The 14,918-nt window shown below is 45.1% G+C and overlaps 1 pseudogene; it reads left to right on the forward strand.

Moving 5' to 3' along the window:
* Positions 1-4,792: 4,792 nt before the first annotated feature.
* Positions 4,793-6,130, forward strand: LOC123455969 (annotated as a pseudogene).
* The last annotated feature ends 8,788 nt before the right edge of the window (positions 6,131-14,918 follow it).

Here is a 14,918-nt window from a genome sequence, read left to right on the forward strand (position 1 = left end):
TAGTTTTAACCTTCATTCTCACATAAATCCTCCATGCTGGTTTTGATTGATGTTGCTCAGATGAATTTTAGAATTTGCCTGTGTATTGCTCCACCCAGCCTACTGGAATACTTGCATAGCAGAGAAACTCAACACCTAGAGTCACTCTGCTGTTCCTCTGGGAGTAATATCAGGGCCACACCTGGCATGTTGAGCTCCTACCCTGAAAATACATAATATTGGATCCACACCTCTAAGAATACTGCAAATAAATAATTATAAGCCAAGTATCAATTTAATTCAAGATGCACACCTTTGACCCCAGCACTTGGGAGGCAGAAGTAGGAGGATCACTGTGAGTTCAAGGCTACCCTGAGACTACATAGTGAATTCCAGGTCAGCCCGGACTAGAGTGAGACCCTACCTTGAAAAAGAAGAAAAAAAACAACTCTACATTATAATACAAGAAACACAAAAAACCAAGACAATATAATTCCACCAAAACTATAAATCCATCAGAAATGACCTCTAGTGAGACTGTTTTAGATAAAATGCCTGAAAAAGATTTCAAAAGAATGATTTTAATTACATTCAAAGAAATTCAAGGATTCAAAGAAGAAAACAAACCCCTAAAGGACAACATAGGAAACCAACTTAATAAAATAAGTAGGTCAATACAAGACACGAGTAAAAAAATAGAAATGTTGAAGAAAAGCCAATCAGAAAAACTAGAAATGAAAAGCACAGTAAGTCAAGTAGAAAACTCTGCAGAAGGTCTCACCAGTAGAATGGATGAAGGAGAGGACAGAATATCTAAGCTAGAAGACCAGGTGGCAGATCTACTACAGTCCAACAAAGAGAAAGACAAACTAATAGGAAAGTATGAATGGGGATTCCAAGACATTCAGGACATTATGAAGAGATCAAACATAAGAATTCAGGGTGTAGGGCTAGAGAGATGGCTTATCAGTTAAGACACTTGCCTTCAAAGTCTAAGGACACAGGTTCAATTCCCTAGGTCCCATGTAAGCCAGATGCACAAAATGGCACATGTATCTGGAGTTCGTTTGAATTAGCTGGAGGCCCTGACATGCCCATTCCCTCTCTCTTTCTCTATCTGCTTCTCTCTCTCTTTCTCTTTGTCTCTCAAATAAGTAAATTATTTAAAACAAAAAGAATTCAGGGTATAGTAGACGGAGAAGAATTCCACTCCAAAGGCATAGTAGGTATTTTCAACAAAATCATGGAAGAAAATATCCCCCAAATATGGAAAGAGAAGCCAATACAGGTAAGGAAATCTTTAGAATGGCAAACAGACAAAATCAGGAAAGAACCTCTCCTTGCAATATTATAATTAAACTACTAAACACAAAAACCAAAGAACATATATTGAAAGCAGTAAGAGAGATGCATCAAGTCACCAATAAGCCCATCAGGATCACAGCAGATCACTCAACAAAAACTTTAAAAGTCAGAAGGGCTTAGAATGATGTATTCTAAGTTCTGAAAGATAATAGCTGTCAACCAAAATTACTTTATCCAGCAAAACTACTCATCCAAATTGACAGAGAAATAAGAACATTCCACAACAAAAACAGGTTAAAGGAATTGTATAGGATTCTATAGAAAATACTTGAAGGGATCTTTCATGCTGAAGGGAAAGGAAAGCATACATGAGGAAACAGGGAAAAATAAACCATACTCAAATAATAATTAATACAAGAGAGTAAAGGAAAAAACAGGAAGCGCTACAAAACATGAATAAATGCATACCTTTCAATAATAACTCTTAACATCAATGGCCTCAATGCCCCAACTGACAGACACAGGCTTGTACACTGGATTAAAACAGGAGCCTCTGTGTGTTGCTTCCAAGAAATCTACCTCTTCATAAAAGACAGACATTGTCTTAGGGTGAAAGGATGAAAAATGGTATTTCCAGCAAATGGGCCTAGAAAACAAGCAGGTATTGCTATCCTAATACCTATGTGACAGGACAGACTTCAAACAAACATTAGTTAGGAAAGATAAAGAAGGTCACTTTATATTGATTAAAGGAACACTCCAACAAGAGGATATAACAATTCTAAACATATATGCACCTAATATAGGTGCTCCCAATTTCATCAAATACTATTACACTTAAGGACACAGAAAACACAAAACACAATTGTAGTGTGTGACTTCAATACCCCATTCTCATCAACTGACAGGTCATTCCAGCAAAAAATAAACAGAGGGCCAGGCATGATGGCGCACGCCTTTCATCCCAACACTTGGGAGGCAGAGTTAGGAGGATCACCGTAAATTAGAGTCCACCCTGAGACTCCATAGTAAATTCCAGGTCAGTCTGGACCAGAGTGCTACTCTGTCTCGAAAAACCAAACAGTAAAGATAAATAAAAATGAATAAACAGGGCTGGAGAGATGGCTTAGCGGTTAAGTGCTTGCCTGTGAAGCCTAAGGACCGCGGTTCGAGGCCGGGTTCCCCAGGTCCCATGTTAGCCAGATGCACAAGGGGGCGCACGCGTCTGGAGTTTGTTTGCAGAGGCTGGAAGCCCTGGCGCACCCATTCTCTCTCTCTCCCTCTATCTGTCTTTCTGTCTGTGTCTGTCACTCTCAAATAAATAAATAAATTTTAAAAAAAATGAATAAACAGAGATATACCTGGATTAGAACAAATGGACCTAACAGATATCTACAGAACATTTCCTCCAAATGCTGCAGAATACACATTCTTTCAGCTACACATGGAACATTCTCTAAAATAAGCCATATATTAGGACACAAGCAAATCTTAACAAATACAGGAAAATTGAAATAATTCTTTGTACTCTGATCACAAATCAACAGCAATAACAACTATAGAGCATATACAAAATCACGGAAACTAAATAGTACACTACTGAATAATAAACGGGTTATTATTGAAGAGATCAAAAAGAGCATCAAAAAATTCACAGAATCAAATGATAACACAGCATACCAAAACCTTTGGAACACAATGAAGGCAGCCCTACGAGGGAAATTTATAGCTTTAAGTGCCTATATTAAAATTAGAAAGGTCACAAGTAAACAACCTAATGCTTCACCTTAAAGCCTTCAAAAAAGAACAAACTGGGTGTGGTGGCGCATGCCTTTAATCCCAGCACTCAGGAGGAAGAGGTAAGAGGATTGCTGTGAGTTCGAGGCCACCCTGAGACTCCATAGTGAATTCCAGGTCAGCCTGGGCCAGAGTGAAACCCTACCTTGAAAAATAAAACAAAAACAAACAAAAAAAACCAAAAAGAAGAATGTGGCTATGAAGAACCATGCTTCTTTTCATAAATAATTAATATTATCTTAAGACTGACAGGCATTTTTTTTTACCTTATCAGATACAACTTCTAATAAAATATTAAACAGAACCGTTGGAAACAAACAACAACAACAAAAAAGACCAGACATCTCTCTCCACGTCCTTACTGCAGATACAACGTGACCAGCTACCTCATGCTGCTATTGCACCCTCCACCATGAGGGACCCTCCAAGCAAAATAAAAGGTAGAAAGCCTGGAGAGAAGTAAACAGAAGGACTGGGTGTGGCATGCACGCCTTTAATCCCAGCACTTGGGGGACTGCTGTGAGTTTGAGGCTAGCCTGGGACTGCAAAGTAAGTTCCAGGTCAGCCTGGACTACAGTGAGACCCTACCTTAAAAAAAAATAAATAAAAAGAAGAAGACGTGAACAGAAGGTGTGAAAAGCCAAAACAGCAATGCCTACCTGTTGCCATGTTGCTGGAAGCAAATAGATATCCTGAGTCAGTCAATGAATGTTGAAGCTCTGAAAACAACAGCAGTTGGAAGTGATATTTCAAACAGTCATAATCAAAAGATGTTTTCAGAAGCTGGGTGTGGTGGTGCACACCTTTAATCCCAGCGCTCAGGAGGCAGAGGTAGGAGGATTGCCATGAGTTCGAGGCCGCTGTGAATCTCAGGTCAGCCTGAGCTAAAGTGAGACCTACCTTGAAAAACCAAAAAAAAAAAAAAAAAAAAAAAAAAGATGTTTTCAGAAAACAAAGAAAATGGTAAGCATATGAAAACTTCAGAACAAACTAACTAAAATATTTGTGTAGCTTTGGAAAGACAAACAGCACTGCTAAAAGAGGTAAAAGAAAGGTCTCTTGGGGTGAAGAGCTGGCTGAGTGGTTAATGTACTTGTCTGCAAAAGCAAAGGACCCAGATTCAATTCCCCAGGATCCACATAAGCCAGATGCACAAGGTGGCACATGCATCTGGATTTCATTTGCAGTAGATGGAGGCCCTAGTGAGCCCATTCTCTCCTTTCTCTCTCTCAAATGAACAAATAAAAATTAAAAAGTATTTTAGAAAAAAGGAGGAAGATCTCAAAGACTTATTAAAACAGTTGTGTTTCAATGGAATTTGTTGGATTCAAACACATTATCAAATGTGAGTAACTCCTTTTTTTAAAATATGTATTTATTTTAAAATATTATTTATTTATTTATTAGCAGAGAGAGAAAGAGAGAAGAGACACACAGAGAGAGAATGGGCACGCCAGGGACTCCAGCCACTGCAAACAAACTCCAGACACATGCTCCACCTTTGCATCTGGCTTTAATGGGTCCTGGGGAATCAAACCTGGGTCCTTTGGCCCTGCAGGCAAATGCCTTAACCACTAAGCCATCTCTCAAGCCCTGAATGAGTGACTTCTATGAACTGTGAACCTTCAACCCTTCAGAAAATAAAAACAAGTAAAAGGAATAATTCATCATTGGACTGTGTTGTTTGTTTTGAAAAATAACTCATGGTGTTATATTGATTTCTGTAGAAAATCTTAATTTGACAACTCCAATTACATCAACTCCAATACAAATTAGAAAAACTACACAAAGACATTTCAACTATTCACCTAGTGCTGAAATTGAAGTTGGAAGTGTAGAGAAGAAACTTGACCTTGTTGTTCAGAGGCCTACCCCACAGCAAGATGGGATTTTGATGCCTTTGAACACTGGCCACCGCTCCCAGCGCCATTACCGCCACTTCCTGAGCTGTTGGGAGACAGTATCAGAGAAGGCTTCCTCCCCAAAAGCCTGAGCTGAAAGTGAAGTGGGCACGGAACACCCCAAAGGTCAACGCCAAGTGCACTCCAGGGGGAAGCTACAACCTCCTCAACTCTGACAGCTCTTCTAAACGTTAACGTGAAAGAACACCGGAGAAAGTGCCTCACTGCTCTAATGGCCTGTACTTTATCTCAGTTTTTAGCTTCCAACAAGTATTATCTTATTGTCCAGTCAAAAGATATTTTGAGCTGGGCGTGGTGGCGTACGCCTTTACCCATCACTTGGGAGGCAGAGGTAGGAGGATCACTGTGAGTTCGAGGCCACCCTGAGACTACACAGTGAATTCCAGATCAGCCTGAGCTACAGTGAAGCCCTACCTCAAAAAAAAAAAAAAAAAAAGAAGATATTTTTGTGTGATATGGACCATTTTTTAACATGAAATTTATTCCTGAATTTTTTGAAAACCTTGCTAGTCCCCAATAATTGAATGTTGTGTACTACATGTTGTTTTTACTTTTCATGAAGGGATTTTTAAATAAAAATATTTTATTTATTTATTTGAAAGCTAGAAAGAGGCAGAGAGAAAGAAAGAGAGAGAGAGAATGGGTGCACCACAGCCTCTAGCCACTGCTAGAACTCCAGATGCATGCAACACCTTGTGCATTTACCTGGGTACTGGGGAATCAAACCTGGGTCGTTTGGCTTTGCTGGCAAGTGCCTTAACCACTAAGCCATCTCTCCAGCCCCTAAAGGAATTATTGTTATTATTTTAGAGGTAGGCTTTCACCCTAGTACAGGCAGACCTGGAATTCACTATGTAGTCTCAGGGTGGTCTCAAATTCACAGGGATCCTCCTACCTCTACCTCCTAAATGCTGGGATTAAAGGCGTGCGCCACCATGCCTGGCAGGAATTATTTTTTGCTTGTGTGTGCAACATTGTGGGGGGGGGGTCTGCAGTATATGCATGTGCATGGGTCCTTGGCACCCCCTGAACTCACCTGTGGCGGGGCATGCTCACCTGTGGTGGCCAGCGCGGCGCATTGGGTGTTCTGTTCCATTGCTCTTCTGCCCGTTCTGGTTCTAGTTTGAGCCTGAGTCTCTTCCTGCTCCCAGAGCTTGCTAGTTTGTTTGGTTCTCTTGCTCTGGTGACTCCCAGGACTATGTTCCACTTCTGGACTGCAGTTACAGGCACGTGTGGCCGTGCAGGCTGTTCACATGGGTTTTGGGGACTCGGCCTAGGGTGGTCTCAGACCCCTTCAGCCTCCCTGAGGCCCTCATGCGTGTGCGGGAAGCACGCTTAGCCACGGAGCCATCTCTCTAGCCCCCGTATTTGAGGGTTTTGTCTGTTACTCTACCATTACTTCCCATTGTTCAAGTTCAGATTGTGACCCTTTCGTGTGGGGACAGTCCTCTTTCATATATTGCAAGTGGCTTGTAATTTCATGAATTTCTAATTTTCATTCAGTACATACCTCTAACATCTCTCACATACACTGTCATGGGCCCATGCTGTCTCTGCGTGTTCCTATGGTGACCAAGCTTCTGCTGGGTCCGCTACGATGCCAGCAACCACCTTGCCTCCGTTGCGATCTTCTTTCAGTCTCTTCCTTAGCTCTAAGAAAAACCAGCCCTTCCGTGAGATCAGACCATCCCTGGAGTGCATCCTTACTGTGACACAGTGCAAACAAATGTGCCTCCCCATCCTGTGTGAATTAGGCATGTTATCGACTTGTGTACATCCTCCTTATTTCTGTGTTTGGCTATGCCAGTCTTTTGGTGAAATGATCTAGGGGATTTGTCTATTTGGATACTTGCAAATAAAATATATTGAACATTCTGTGCTGTGCAGTATCTGTCATAAAAACATTGTCCAAACTGAAAGAGAAGGCAGACAAGGGGACCACTGCTGCTCCATGGGAATGATAAGGAGGGGATTCAATAAACCCTCACCCTAGCCGGGCGTGGCGGCATGTGCCTTTAATCCCGGCACTCAGGAGGCAGAGGTAGGAGGATCACCGTGAGTTCGAGACCACCCTGAGACTACATAGTGAATCCCAGGTCAGCCTGAACTAGAGTGAGACCCTTCCTTAAAAAACAAAAAATAAATAAAAAATACACCCTCGCTCAAATTGACAGAGCCCTGTCTTGTACCCTGGTTGTCATTCCTCTCCATTACTGATGAAGCGAAATGCTTCGGAGGTTAAGGGAGCACCACACTCTCCCCATTGCCACAGTGCCCACCAGTGGGGGCACTGGGCCCGCCTGCTGGCCTATCTCCCCCCAGGTAAGCCTGAGTCCCCAGTGTCTATCTCCTTGGGTATTTCCTTTGTACATTGTCACTTCTGAATTAATGTGGGTGGAAAGGATGGGAACTGCATTCTGAAATGCTACAAGACTCTCAAAGCTGACAATGAAGATCTGCAGCAGTCCGCAGCCCTCTCATGCCTGGTTCTCGACCTCCTGGCTTCCCTAGCCTCTTGTAAGGCAGCATAGGGGGATTTCTTTAGGGCTTGTGAGTTGGTACTATGACCTATGTGGGAATGCTAGTCTCTACTAGAGTAGATAGAGACTAATACTCTACCACATGTTTGTGACTCAGTGACAAGGCTCTAAACTCACCATCAGGAATTAGGGAAGGATTACAGCCTCTGTGTGCTGGCTCATAGGGCTCAAATTAGGAGTTTGGGGAATAGTTTTGTTCTGCTTCACATGTGTAATGCATGATAGTCTCTATTGCAATTAATTTTTTATTTTATTTATTTGAGAGAGAGGGGGAGATAGAGGTAGAGCTACACAGAGAGAGAATGGGTGTGCCAGGGCCTTCAGCCACTGCAACCAAACTCCAGACACGTGTACCACCTTGTGCATGTGGCTTATGTGGGTGCTGAGGAATTGAACCTGGGTCCTTTGGCTTTGTAGGCAAATGCCTTCACTAAGCCATCTCTTCAGGCCTATTACAATAAATTAAATTGTAGTTTTACCTTAACACCTCATCTTATAAGACCCTTGGCCACACAATTATACTGATATCTGGAGTTGGGCATGGAAGTACATCCCTATAATACCAGCACTTGGGAGGAGGAGGCAGGAGAGTTAACAGTTCAAATTCATCCTCAGCTGCATAGAAAGTTTGAGGCCGGCCTAGGCTACATGAGACCCTGTCTCCAAAAACAAAACATAAATGGATGTGGCAAAACCCACAAATCTAAGTTGAAGTCAGCAGCTGTTTGGGGCGGAGTGAGTTCTCTTCCCTACTACTCCACCGAGCTGTGTTTGGCTGTGCACGGAAAGGGTCCATCAGATTATAGGGAATTAAGTATATTCTCATACAGGCCGGGCCACACCCCTGGACCTCTGGTTCTTACCTCTCAGGGGCTGCAGGCCACTGGGGTGCTGGCTACTGTCACCCTTCAAAAGCCCATGACCAGCTTTGGCTTTGAGAGTCTTCTTAAAATATATTTATTTACGGGCTGGAAAGATGGCTTGGCGGTTAAGCGCTCGCCTGTGAAGCCTAAGGACCCTGGTTCGAGGCACGATTCCCCAGGACCCACGTTAGCCAGATGCACAAGGGGGCGCACACATCTGGAGTTCGTTTGCAGTGGCTGGAAGCCCTAGCACACCCATTCTCTCTCTCTCTGCCTCTTTCTCTCTGTCGGTCGCTTTCAAATAAATAAATAAAAGTAAAAAAATTTTTTTTTAAAATGTATTTATTTCCAAGTAGGGAGAGAGACAGAATGGGCATGCCAGGGCTTCAGTAGCTGCAAATGAACTCCACATTCATGAGCCATTTTGTGCAACTGCCTTTATGTGGGTACTGGGGAAATGAACCCCAGGCCTTAAGCATTGTAGGCAAGTGCCTTAACTGCTGAGCCATCTCTTCAGCCCGAGAGTCTTTATATATATATTTGCAAGCAGAGAGAGAAAGACAGACACAGAGAGACAATGATTCAGGCCAGGGCCTCCAGCTGCTGCAAACGAGCTCCAGATGCATGTGCCACTTTGTTCATCTGGCTTTACATTTTTCGTGGGTACTGGGGAATGGACCCCAGGTTGTGAGGCTTTACAGACAAGTGTCTTAACTGCTAAGCCATCACTCCAACCCATAAGAATCATTTAATTTTTTTTTTTTTTTGATTTTTCGAGGTAGGGTCTCACTCTAGCCCAGGCTGACCTGGAATTCACTATGTAGTCTCAGGGTGGCCTCGAACTCACGGCAATCCTCCTACCTCTACCTCCTGAATGCTGGGATTAAAGGTGTGTGCCACCACACCTGGCTATCTTTTAATATTTTGAGATATTCTCTCAACATCTCCAAGTTTTCTAGGGCTGTACTTTTGTTTGTTGGTTTGTCTGTTTGTTTTCTGCACCTTGTTTTGTAGCTCAAGCTGGTATTGAACTCCTGGGCTCAAGTAAACCTCCCAAGTAGATGGGACCACAGGGCAGCTTGCACCACCTGCTCAGCCCAAGTTCACTTATTCACAAGATGGGAATGCTGCTCTCTAGCTTGTAAGATTCTGTTGAGGTTTAGATGACATGTTGACCACTTCAACTATCTGGCACATTAACAGATGCTCAGCAAATTATAAACATCTTAAATCTCAGGAGAAACAAGAGGAGTTACTGAGTCAGGTCTGTCTGTCTGACCTTCCTGCTCTGGAGAGCCCGATGCCGGAAGTTCAGGCGGAAGGTGGACCTCTTCTTGCCGCAACACTCACTGCACTCGGGTTATGGCCTGGAGCCAAACCTCTGCCACGAAGACTACTTTGCATTCACTTCACCACAGAGCCTGAGGCTGGATACAGCCTGGAGAAAAGTTCCCGGCTCCTGACCTGGATAAGCAGCTGACTAGTAGACGCTGGAATAGAATAGGATATCTTCATCAATAATGAAACACACTTCAAGCCGGGCATGGTGGCGCACACCTTTATTCTCAGCACTCGGGAAGCAGAGGTAGGAGGATCGCCATGAATTCGAGGCCACCCTGAGACTACATAGTGAATTCTAGGTCAGCCTGGGCTAGAGCAAGACCCTACCTCGAAAACAAACAAACAAACAAACAAGACATTTCATATAGACAGGGCCCAAGACACAGAGCCATGATTATTATTTTTTTCCCAATTTGCTCTTGAGAAAGGCTCGGAATCAACCTTTAAGGAGATGGTATTTGAAGACAGTAACACAAACAAAAACATTACAGGAAGCATAATAGTAGGCGCCTGTCCAAGCCCTCATGCTGTGTCTCTCGGCAGGGGGGGAACCCGCGCTGCCAGGCTTACAGAACAGAGGGGAAACCGCGCCAAGTACCTCTCGCAAGGGAAGCCAGGGATGCTGCAGATCAAATATTCAGGGGGTGGCTCTGTCATTGCCTCTGAAAATTAAGTTAGAAAAGCTTCATTAAGACCTTGGAGTCTGAACAGGCTTTCATTGTGCAAGCATGCCTAAACAAAAGCAAGCAGTGGAAAGGAAGATTTCTGCTCAGTGGATTTTGAGCCCTGGTCCTGAACTCAATTCAAATGGGAACTGGTGTCCTTAGTGGGGTACTCTAGCAGACACCCTCAGGCTTAGACAATAAGAATTAAGGGAGAGGAGCTAGCAGGTTTCCAAGTCTTGACTGCCATGGGCTGGGGGATGGGGGGTAGATGCAATGGGGAGACAGAGCCGGATTGATGGTGAGTTGAGAAACTCGGATTGACAGACTTTTGAAGACAGGTTACACTGCTCTGAAGCCAGAGCCTCATTCTTCCTGTCCCACCTTGCAGTTCTACGCTAGTCAGCGTTCCTCCTAGGAACAGCACAGATAAGCAGATGAGGTGGAGCAAAGGGTCACTTTGGCTCACACCTTCACAGGTTTCAGTCTAGGATTGGCTGACCCCATTGCTTGTGGGCCCGTGACACAGCCACACGTCGTGGTAGGAGGATGTAGCTGAGCTAAGGCGCCCACCCCATGGCTAGGCAGTGAAGAAAATAAAAAGGAAGGGACTGCTCCCATAGTCTCTTTCAGGAGCACCCCTCCTTTAGGCCCCAACTTATGCAGGGTGATGTCCCTATAGCCCAAAGAATCATAAAATTCCACAGAACGCTTGGTCAAATGCCTTAGGGCGAAAAATGGCTATGTGTGTTTGATACAGTCTCTAGGAGATATGAGATTCAGAAGGAAGCTCAGAAATGAAGGACTAGACATCAAAGTTTAAGTGCCAAAGACACAGATGGAGTTTAAGTCCAAAGTGGCACCTTTGTCTATAGCTTACGTCCAAGGGAAGTGGTCCTGAGCAGTCATTTCTGCATAAAGCTAAGGGTACTGACCCCACACACGTCCCACAGTCAGTCTCCCAAGAACCAGGGTTCCAGCCGAGGGTGAACACGATGGGCTGACAGGGAGAGCCTGTCTTTGGCATCAATCCTGCTGCTTGCCGGGTCTACAGCTCCAGCTGACTTCTGCCCAGCTCGCGTAAGAGCATTCACAAAGTAGTGACCTTTTACTCTGAGAGGAGAGAGCTCCAGGGACTTGAGCAGTGTTTTTTGTTTGTTTGTTTTGAGACAGGATCTTAGTATGCAGCCCGGACTGGCCTCAAATTCTCAAATTCACAATCCTTCTGCCTCAGCTTCCTGTGGAATGATAGGCATGACCCACCACATCCTAGCATCATGCATCATCTTTAAGGCCGCCCTTTGCTTCCATCTCCTACTTGTCTTCTCTTTGCCCGTGGTCTTCATTCTCTCCACACAATAATCCCTTCCTCTGAGCCTCTAGCCCACTGAAGGAAAAGGCGCCAGCCACTCCGGAGAGCCGGTTATCCCAGAGAAAGGAGAGCTGAAGCAGACCGATTGGCTGTGCTTGGATCACGTGCCCGACTGACTGCCAATCGCTGAGGCCGGAGGGCCACTCTGATTGGTCAGGCTGAGGGCAGGGGCCTCCCTGGGTTGGAGGACAGGAGGTCAGCCCCTCCTGAGCCGTGGGAAGTGGATCCCCCAAGGAGCGTGGGCCTTTACTTCCAGGAAAACAGCAAATGTCCTCCACTTTTGGATATGAGGAGAGCCCCACTTTGGAAAGGGGTAAGTTGCTGTCACTAGAGCCTGTCTGCTAGCATGAATTCTAGACGGTCAGAAAGCGGGTAAGTCTATTTATTACCCTTAAGTTGGAATCGAGCCTGCCATCTCTGAAGCCCCGGGACGTGGCGCGCCTGCCTTACCCAGAAGATGGCCTTCTCTGCCCTTCTGGGATGGTTTGCGAGTGGTCCGGATGCTTCTCTTCCCCACATCCCTCAAAAGTCAAAATGGCATCGCAGCCTGTTTTCTACAGAAGGCTCCCAGGGCTGCACCCAGTCCCTCCTAGCCCTGGGCCAGCTCCTTTGCTCTTACATCTAGGCTCCGTGCTATGTGTACAGGCCCAGAATATTCCTTCAGACCCCAGCCTGGCCCCAGGCACCAAGGAGGGCCTGGATAAATGTTTGTTTTCTGGGCAGGTGAAAACAAACACTGAGGAAAGAATTCATAGAAAAAAAAAAAAAAAAAAACAACCTAGCCTCCCCCATCATTCACTTATCCTTCAGCTCAGGAGAGTTCTGTAAAGGACCTTGAAGGGTATTTCAGAAAACACTCACACGGGTAAACAGAGACACATGCGTACATCCCAGGCGTACCTGTTTCCTTTGAGTTAGTAGCTACTGAGTATTTGGCAGCTGTTTTCCTAAAATTAAAAAAAAAAAAAAAAAAAAGCATTCCAAGCCAAAGGAAGACAGCTAGCTCATTTATCTGCTGAACAGACTGGAGGCAGCAGAGCCTTGGAAGACCCAGCCTTTCAGCAGCAGGGAGAAGCTCAGAGTTTTGCCAGGTAGTCCTCTGGCTTCATACCCTGAGGCCATGGAAAATGGTCTGCAAGGCTGGGTCCTGTTGGGTTCTAAATGCCCATTACAGACACCTCTGGGGAAGCCCAGAAAAAATATTTGTACTGTTCTTGCAACAGAATCGTGTTCACCACCCTTCTGTCCAAGTTCATATGCTGAGGCTCTTAAACCCCAGGACCTCAGAATGCAAGTATATTTGCAGACAGACCATCTTTAAAGAGGCAATTACGTGAAACTAGGTCGTTAGGGCAGGCTGTAAGCCAGTGTAACTGGTTTCCTCCTAGAAGGTGATTAGGAGACAGGTGCTCACAGGAGGGAGCCCCTGTACAGAGGGAAGGTGGTCACCCTTAAGCCAAGGAGAGAGGGGTGGCAAAAGACGACTCATCTGCTGACACCTTAATCTCAGAACCCCAGCCTCCAGAATCGTGAGGTAACAAATGTCTGGCATTTAAAACACCCAGCTGTGGAATTTTAGCATGGCAACCCAAAAGAAGTAATGTGTGCTTTCAATTTACTATTTTTTATAAGCTCATTTATCGTCACAACAGTCTACTTGAGTGTCATTCTCATTGTACTGATAAGGAAATTTGGGCTAAAAAGCTATTGACACATGCAGAAGTGTGGCTCCTACGTGACAGAGCCCCAGACTCTGAGTCCAGATCTAGTGTCCTTGCGACGGCCCCTGCTTCCCACTCAGCACCATTGCTTTCAAGTGTCTCTGCCCCTCAGCTGTGGAGAGGAATGTTAAAGTTGGGTCCTGTGACTCAGAGACAGGCTGTTGGACACAGGTTTACAAACAGGGGTGGTGGCAGGAATGTCATTTGTAATACTGAGCTTTCTGTCACTGTTGCAACACACATAAGAAAATCCCCTTTGCGGCTTGGGAGATGGCTTAGCAGTTAAAAACACTTGCTTGCAAAGCCTGACAGCCTGGGTTCAAATCCCCATACCCACATAAAGCCAGATGCACAAAATGGCACATGGAATTCACTATGTAATCTCAGGGAGGCCTCCAATACACAGCAGTCCTCCTAAGTGCTGGGGTTAAAGGTGTGTGCCACCACTGCAAACGAACTCCAGACGCGTGCACCCCCTTGTGCATCTGGCTAACGTGGGTCCTGGAGAATTGAGCCTCGAACCAGAGTCCTTAGGCTTCATAGGCAAACGCTTAACCGCTAAGCCATCTCTCCAGCCCATGATTATGTATTTTGAACCTGAGGTGTTGGCACCACCACCACCATTCTCCTTTCCTTATTCATTTAGATCTTTCCATTTTTAAAATATTTTATGTATTTCTTTATTTGAGAGAGAGTGAGTGAGATAGAGAAGATGGATGAGCGTGCTAGGCCCTTCTGCCTCTGCAAACGAACTCCAGATGCATGCTCCCCTTTGTGCATCTGGCTTTATGTGGGTACTGGGGAATGAATCTGGGTCTTTGGGCTTTTCAGGCAAGTACCTTAATCACTGAGCCATCTCTCCAGCCCCCTTTCCAATTTTTTCACTTCAAGTAATAATTCCTCTTGCACTGCCGAACAGCAGCCAGTTCCTGAGGAAGGTGGAACATGAAACTCCATGTATGGGTGATTTGCCCAAGAGTTGCCTTGGCTGTCAAAAGGATGGCAGAACAGTCAGTCTGGTGCAAATGCTGAGTGGGATGGGCACTCTGGGAGCCAGTGAGGCCAGCCGCCAATATTCATTTTCCCACCACTTTTCCTGTTTCTCAGAGACCCCTGTGCCAGTCACTCAACTGGTGTCAAGGTGGGTACCCGGAAGAAGGTAAACTGCAGTGGGTCCCAGTTTGGTACCTCCAAGAAGAGCAAAGCTTCCTGGGAGATCACGTGGCCTTGAAGTCTTGCCACTTCTGGGAGCCTTAGGCCTCCTGAGAACAAATCATGACAAATGCTTGGGGACCTTGCCTCCTCCCAGGGGCCCAGCAGAAGTGTGCTTCCCGCTGGTTTCATCAAACTGCACGTCTGGCTGGTTTGAGGCTGGCTGTGCTCCTCCCCTGCAACTTCTGCCTCTGGGGACAAGCA

This window comes from Jaculus jaculus, chromosome 19 (assembly GCF_020740685.1).
Source record: "Jaculus jaculus isolate mJacJac1 chromosome 19, mJacJac1.mat.Y.cur, whole genome shotgun sequence".
NCBI lineage: Eukaryota > Metazoa > Chordata > Mammalia > Rodentia > Dipodidae > Jaculus > Jaculus jaculus.